At 40.9% G+C, this 6000-nt stretch overlaps 1 long non-coding RNA gene across 2 annotated transcripts in view; it reads right to left on the bottom strand.

Annotated features, from left to right (window-relative positions):
- Window positions 1-2548: 2548 nt before the first annotated feature.
- The window catches only part of LOC117001046, an 85267-nt gene continuing 81815 nt past the window's right edge, over window positions 2549-6000 (bottom strand). For both annotated transcript variants that reach the window (XR_004418905.1, XR_004418906.1), the window contains one exon: window positions 2549-3293. This is a non-coding gene — a long non-coding RNA (uncharacterized LOC117001046). The remainder of the gene's footprint in view (window positions 3294-6000) is intronic.

Genomic DNA, 6000 nt, shown 5'->3' with positions numbered 1-6000 from the left:
CTCCTGAGCCCCAGAACTTCCTCTCAGCAAGCTCATCAAAGTCACATGCTGTCTTCTGCAAAGGCTCAGCATCACCCAGATAAAATCAGTTTAACATTAAGGAGATCAGTGTTTGTTTGCCCCATTTCCTTGTGCTTACCTTTCAGAAGTTACCCATTCTTATATTAGTTGTCAAAATAATGTTTCCGTACTCTTTTCTCTGTCCCCAAGATCACATCTTAGACTGTGTTGTAAGTACAGTGTCCATAAGCTGTTGAAGAGGTAAGATTGCATGGGTTTGATATTAGGGAGCAGGAAGTCTAGCCCTATGTCATCTCAAGTAAAGACATTGTGCATATTTATTTGACTTTTGCCTCTGCTCTCACTGAACTTCATTTTGCCTACTTCCCTGCATATTGAAATAAATACTGTGTTGTAATTACATTTAAAGGAATGCAGGACAACCAATATCTCTTAAGTGCCCTCTTCCAGGTGGAGGTGTAGCCTTAATGAGAGTTGTACAACAGAATTACCATCTTCTGTTTAGGCCTGTGTTTTCTTACCGTTCTTGTTAGACAATTCATTTTTCAGACTAATAAAGTTAATTTCTGAAACTGCTGTTCTTCTAGTAGGGACGAGCATAGACAAATGATCTAGACAAACACAGCTAACTGAAATTGCCATGGGGCTGATGAGCCAAAAGCAGGCATATCTTCCTATGACATGAAGCCTTTGAGACCATTAGGCTTTTGCTGTGTGTGTGCTGAAGGAGAGGGGTGGCGTGCTCAAGTCAGCAATCTCATTTTCAACCACAGTTTTGTCATTGTAGCAGAAGGACAAGTCAATTTATTTTTACAACAGCGTCGGTATGTCTCTTAGAGATACACAAATCTTCATCTTTGAAGAGTGCCATTTTTGTGGTCAAATAAAAAAAGGGATTTTTTTGAATTTATTTGTTAATATATCTGCAACAATATCTGAACAAAGCTTTAGAAATTCTATTTCATGCAAACAGATCTAATGGAAAGAGGACAAGCATTTCAAGCATTAATATTCAAGGCAAGTATTTTCCAGTTCCCTGAGAAGTTGAAAGTTTCATCCATCCTTGGAAAAATATCCTGATCTAAGATATGTTTGTAAAGACAAATATCAGAAAAATTAGTAGAACCTCAAAATTTTGTTTTAATACTTCACACCAAGAAGTTCATTCAGGAGATAAAGTTTTACATGACTGTCAATTTTCTTCCATAATGTCTGAGAATAATGAGAAAAAAATATCAGTAAATAATCCTAATTGAATTGCTGTCATTCAGCGAATTTGAGTCAAGGTGAAGTGGTCACAGCACAGCACCAGCCTTCCAGAGTTCTAGAAACATTTGAATAATGTTCTCAGGCACTTGGTGTGATTTGTGGGGTGTTCTGGTGCAGGACTAGGAGAGTTTTTTTTCAATTATTTTTGTGGGTCCCTTCCAACTCAGGATAGTCTAGAGAAATTTAGCTGTTCAAATTTTTCCAGTTACATTTTAAATAGAAGCGAGTAGTTTAAGGAATGCCTTAAGGCTTTCTTAAGAAAGAAGGAGGACTCTTCTTTCCTCCGGCATCTCTGTAAGTTGGCCGTGGGCAGGTGCCAGCAACAAATAGGAGTTTCTAATATCACCTATCCCTGGTGCACTTACATCTCCCTCCTCCTCTTTTTTAAATCCACAAAGATTTATAAGGAATGAAACAACTTCTTGCTTTAGGGATAGTTGGAAGGATTCAGTATTTTTAGCAACCAAATGCGCAGTGAGAGATTCTTCAAAGATTAAAATAAAGTAAAAACTGGGTCTTTCTTTGTGAATTTAGTAAAATCCTTTAATGCATTTTGAGTAATGCTTGCCGTGTATTTTGATGGAAACCAAGGGCAAACTTCTGACTCAGTGTGTGACCTAGTACAGCTCACCAGAAAATAGCAGGGAAGGAAGGGAGTGAGTTCATCAGTGACCTCTAACTTGCAAGTTAAAGCCAAAAGTGCAACATTAACAGACGTGAAGGTGCTATATTAAGATATATTTCACAGCATTAAGCAACTCTTGGAAGAAGATTGTTGGTTTAGATGACGTCACCTCTTGAAAAAAAGTTGTTCTCAGTGGATAAATAGTGTGTTCGTGTCCCCATCATCTTCTTAATAATACTGTTCTTCTTCTGATACCTTTTGCAAAATTAATTTTTTATTTCTAAAAGGAATAAACTAAGTTCCAAATCCTTCCTGATTTCTTGGGCTTATTAGTTACCAAAACCATCACAAAACTGTAGTTGAACTAGGGAACACATGCATGTAATTATGTTGTATGACATAGTCACACTGGTAGTAAATTAAAAACTCTAACATGTATGCAGTGAAAGGTCACTGGCATAACAAGACCCTCATGTTACTGGAGACACAACTTTTATTTTTTGATTTTCTCAGTACATATCTACAATTCCATTTCTCTGGAGTCTTTGAAAAACCCAAAAGCAAAACCAGGAATTGAAATTAATCAAGTTACTACATTTAAGTTACCTCTTTTACTTTTTTACATTAATACTTAAGTACCACACCAAAGAAATAACAAATGATGTTCCAGCCTTGTGACAACGACATCCATTGCCTGAGATCAGTGAAGGTAAGAACTAGTCATTTGCATCATAAAGTCCCCAATGAAGACACAAATAACTCCCTGTATTATAAACAGATTATACCTTTTGTATCTTCATGAAAGTAACATAATGTTTTATGGTAGTTATATATTTTTTGTATTTTCACAAGAAGGAATAAATACGGACTGACCCAATTGTTCATTACTGTGAATCTATATCCACAAGTAACTCAGAGATGTGCTGCTATCCTGATTTAGGAGCATTCACTACATTCCTACTTTGAAGACTGAGTATATTTCTGCATCGTATTCTGCACCACACTCTCAAGATCTTGTATGGAGCTGGGTAATGAAATAAAGAAAGCTAAAGTAGGACAATCAGAGCACAAGAGAAGCTTTTGTTAAGCAGGGAATGTCCTTTCATTTGTAGCACTCACAAGATTACTGAGTTAGAGAGGAACAAATTAATCTCAGCACAGTTTTACATTCTTGTTCGTACTTCCATTTTAAGGTCATAAAGGTCCCAGTCATCTCACTGATCATGTCAGGAGTGACAGCAAGTCCAGGGCTGTGGGGACACACACCTTTAACAAGTAACACAGTTGCTCTGGCAGAGACTTCTACCTTTTCCTTTGGTCCGTGTGACAGCAGTGCCCCTCGATCAGTAACTTCAGGGCGAGTCTCATTGTTCCAACACTGGAAAGAAATACATCAGAAAGATTTACAAAACACACAGGAGAAAGTAAAGATCCAAAAAAATGATGACACACAGGGTAAATGTCAGAATAATGTTCTGCCATGCATTTTTTAAATAATCATGGGACAGAAGCATGTGTTTTGGGTTGGGATTCACTTCATTTAACTTCAATAACCTAAAAGTCAAGTGCCTAACTACAGTTCAGTTTTAGAGCACACAGAATATCCAAAAGGAGCCACCATCTTCTCCAGAGAGCAATTAGTCCTGTTCTAAGATGCCTGATCTCAGGTTTAACCTCTGGAATTATTAGACACAAGGGGAAAAATGGGTGGTGTAGTTCAGATGGATACATTTCAGTTCAATGAAAACCTGCTTTAGTGTTACTAGTGGAATTTTTTTCAGGCAAAAGACATTAGGATTTCATCTGACTGTTGCTATTACACAGTGCTGTAATACTGTGGGACCATAATGTTCTCCCTACTTGATAGAACAGAATATTATTCTGCCCAATAAGGACTTCATATATTCATGCATGCAGTTTTTACTTTAAAATAAGCTATCAAAGTAAATTTCCATGTACTTTTGTTATTTGCTAGAAAATAAAACTATTCTCCACAGAAATGGCATGATATTTTTAGTATGCTCTGATTTAATAAGACAGCTTGCACCATTCAAAGCAGTATTTCAGATAAACTGACCAGCCATTGCAAATGCTTTCCAAGAATAAGAAGTGAGAACAGAGGCCCCACAAGTCAGAAAGTACAGTAATTTCACGATTACAAGCCGCACTGACTATAAGCCACATCGCCGGGTGTTGGCAAACATTTCGTTGTTTGTCCATACACAAGCCGCACCTGAGTATAAGCCGCACCTGAGTATAAGCTGCTCTGTCATTCGCAGTGAGGACCCGCGTGCAACAAAGTTGCCAAATAGTAACAGAACCACAGCATGGTGGGGTTTACTGGCTCCGCTCGGGCTGTGAGGGCTCGGGGCTGCCGACGGGGCCAGGTGGCCCAGCTCAGCGCTGTTGCTTGGCAGGGCCGCTCGGGGCCGGCCGCCGCCACCGCTTCTGGGCTCGCTTGCCCTGGCCTGGCACTGTGCCGCGGTGGCAGGGGGGCACAGAGCCCACCGGCACCTGTGGCAGTGGTGGGAGGCGGTTATGGAGCCCCCCTGTTCCCATGGCAGAGGCACACCGGGACGGGAGCCCCCCCCTCCCCCCGGGCTGCGGGGCCAGCAGGAGAGAGCTGCCCCGCCTTCCCCACCCCCTGTGCTGCCTGCACAGAGCAGCTCCACCCACCGCGCAACACAGTAACCAATTTGTAACAATTGCATAAATGCAGGGTTTTACTGGCAGGTGCTCGACTTGACAGTTTGCACTGACTCGGTTTGCACTTCCGGGGTTGGAAATGTCAGAAAATTATTCACATATTGGCCACTCCTGAGTGTAAGCCGCATTTCTGGTGTGGGAGCAGAATTTTGGTCAAAACGATGCGGCTTGTAATCATGAAATTACTGTAATGCTAATTCCCCTGTGTCAGAAGGCTACTGAATCTGCATCACCATAAAATCTGAAGTGCAAATAATGTGTCTGAATCAGGAGACATATGCAATTGAATATTTTTTTCCTTACTGATACCCAACCTAGTGCTGGAGTAGGCAATACAGTCTTCAAAGAGTCAGAAGAAAAAGTTGCCCATTTATTGCCAAATTATGCAAAAAACCCCTTGGAATGCATAAAGGTTCTGTCAAGTTAAGAGGGGATCATATGTAGAACAAATCTTACCAGTGATCAAGAAATCTGAAAAGATGAATTTATCAGTCTTTTCTGGACAGGGTCTCTTTTAGCCCCCAATCCTTTTCTTTCTGATTTCTCTATTTGCCCTTCCCCCAGTCTCTTCAAAGCTTCCAACCACTGTCATCATTTCGTGTGCTTGCAAGTGGATAAGCAGAGAGTCCTGCTTCTCAGAAATCCCTGCAATCAGCTGGCTTACTCCATCTCCCCACCCCCAGCCCACTGCTCTCCCCCTCCACTGTGCACAATGTCCTGGTGACAGGTGGTTGCTGCTTTCTGTAATTCTGGATACAGCTCCAGTCAGACTCAGTGGCCTGTAAAAAAACCTAGAGCTTATGAAGAGAAAAAGCTCTGGCTCTGAAAGTGCTGAGACAGGCTGGTACGGAGACTCAGTACAAAAAGCATTCAGCACAAAAAGCCAAACCCAAATGAAAAGAGCTGCTGCCAGGATCATCACGAGGTCCTCTGCTGCACAGATGTCTACTGAACTAAGCTGAAACTGATGAGTCTTTTATCGGGGCCCCTACACCCCCTCCCCATAGATACCCACAGCAAGACTCAGCTGCCTGGCTCAATTATTATTATTCCAAGGGACACCAGTATATGTGATAGACATATGACACTCAGAGAATTAAGCTCAGATAGGACTGTCTGGTAGAATTCCTCTTTCTTTTTTTTTCTTTCCCTTTCCTTTCCTTTTTTTCCCTTTCCTTTCCTTTCCTTTCCTTTCCTTTCCTTTCCTTTCCTTTCCTTTCCTTTCCTTTCCTTTCCTTTCCTTTCCTTTCCTTTCCTTTCCTTTCCTTTCCTTTCCTTTCCTTTCCTTTCCTTTCCTTTCCTTTCCTTTCCTTTCCTTTCCTTTCCTTTCCTTTCCTTTCCTTTCCTTTCCTTTCCTTTCCTTTCCTTTCCTTTCCTTT

This window comes from Catharus ustulatus, chromosome 1 (assembly GCF_009819885.2).
Source record: "Catharus ustulatus isolate bCatUst1 chromosome 1, bCatUst1.pri.v2, whole genome shotgun sequence".
Lineage (NCBI taxonomy): Eukaryota > Metazoa > Chordata > Aves > Passeriformes > Turdidae > Catharus > Catharus ustulatus.
Note: the sequence above shows the minus strand (reverse complement) of the source record. Positions and strands in the feature narration are given on the sequence as shown.